The sequence below is a fragment of the Verticillium dahliae genome, genomic scaffold, assembly GCF_000150675.1.
Source record: "Verticillium dahliae VdLs.17 supercont1.30 genomic scaffold, whole genome shotgun sequence".
In the NCBI taxonomy this organism is placed as follows: Eukaryota; Fungi; Ascomycota; class Sordariomycetes; order Glomerellales; family Plectosphaerellaceae; genus Verticillium; species Verticillium dahliae.
This window is the reverse complement of record NW_009276933.1, coordinates 222244-223821: the sequence shown is the minus strand read 5'-3', so window position 1 is coordinate 223821 and position 1578 is coordinate 222244.

Below are 1578 nucleotides of genomic sequence, written 5' to 3'. Positions count from 1 at the left end.
ACTGACGACAACGCGGACGGCATAGCTGGCAAATGGCCTTAAGCAATAGGCTGTCTCTAACAAACCGTACAAGCCACATCCGCCACGAGTGATCGATCGACAGGTGCCTCTATCCGAGCCAGCACTGATGGTGGAGCGTGCCTCCCTTCAGGGTGGTGTGCAGGGTGTGGTAGCAACAAGCGTTCGGGGCCAACTGCGACGTAGATCGATGGACAGATCGACATCATGGTCAGATATATTCAACCGGTCATCATATATGTGTGTCTGGGCAGAGAGACAAGGCAAGGCAAGATTTTTAAATGAGCAACATGACAGACATTGTGTGTGAAGATGGGATGATGCCACGGCGCCAGACTGGGCAGACCGGGCGGCAAGTCCCGCCTTGTCTTCATGTTCGATTACCCCCTCCTCCTTCTCTCCCCTCCAAAGGAAGCACACTCGCCTTCTCATCTGCCACGAGATTACGTCGACGGGCAGGAAAGCATCTCGTCCGAAATAGTGCAATGCAGCTGGAGTACCTTAGCACTGTCGATCTCCAGACCCCAGACGAAGCCCAGCCCTCCAACCCGGCCCCCCCCCTTCAGCGCCCCCAAACAATCAATCGGTAAGGTTGGGGAGGGGGGGAGGGCTAGCACAAGGCGCAAAAGACGACAACATTGACGAAGAATCCAAGAAGCTACACGGGGTATTCTCGTTCTTCACCGTCCAGTCCCGCTATCGACCAGTTTTTAGTTTTCCTCCATCAGTTTCTTTCTGACTGCTGTTTTCTCGTTTTTCCCATTCTCTTCCGTAACTCTTTGGTCGCATGACGGCTTATTAACAGACTTCGCTTGATCACTCGCCGCTTTTCGCAGTGGCCGGGACTGGGGTAGCACCAGTCCAAAAAGTGGACCAATCAAGTCGTCTGGCAGCAATCTGGCTTCTGGCGTCTGGACTCTGACTGTGTTTTCATTCGTCACTCGGCCTGAACGGAGAGGAAGAGCAAGGGATTGGCTGAGAGGGTCCGTCCGATGGGGCCAGAAGCCAGGCGCTGGCCCCACCCCTTTCTGGGGCTTTCAAGAAAGGCCCCATAGTTTTGGAAGATTCGAATCGTTCGAGATGTTCTAGCGTGGCGCCACTGTGGGCCATGACCAGCGAGATGTGACCCTCCCTCCGAGTCGGCAGAGAGGGGGGGGGGCTTATGACCAGTGGCAGGGCGTGCTGCGCCCCCCCTGGTTAGCCAGAGTGGAGTCCCAGAGCATCGCTGGCCTCGGTAACAGAGCAAGGCATCCAGGGTACAGGGCACAGAGATGAAGGAGGTGAGCGAGTGAGCGGGCGGCCCTGGTATGCCCGGCCTGCCTACTGGTACGTGATTGACTGACGACCAACCTTTGCGGCTCGCACAACGTGACCTTCCCAAACAGCATGGCCCTCCAGGACCAGGGGAGGGGTCTGAGGTGATGCCAAAGGTGAGGAAGGAGGGGGGGCGGGACAGGCATGAGCAAAGGCGCCACGGCTGTCCGGCGTCCATCTGTCGCCCTTTTCAGCAGGTGACAGGTGGCTCCTCCCGTCCAGCACCCTGCCTGCCTGATCCGCTCG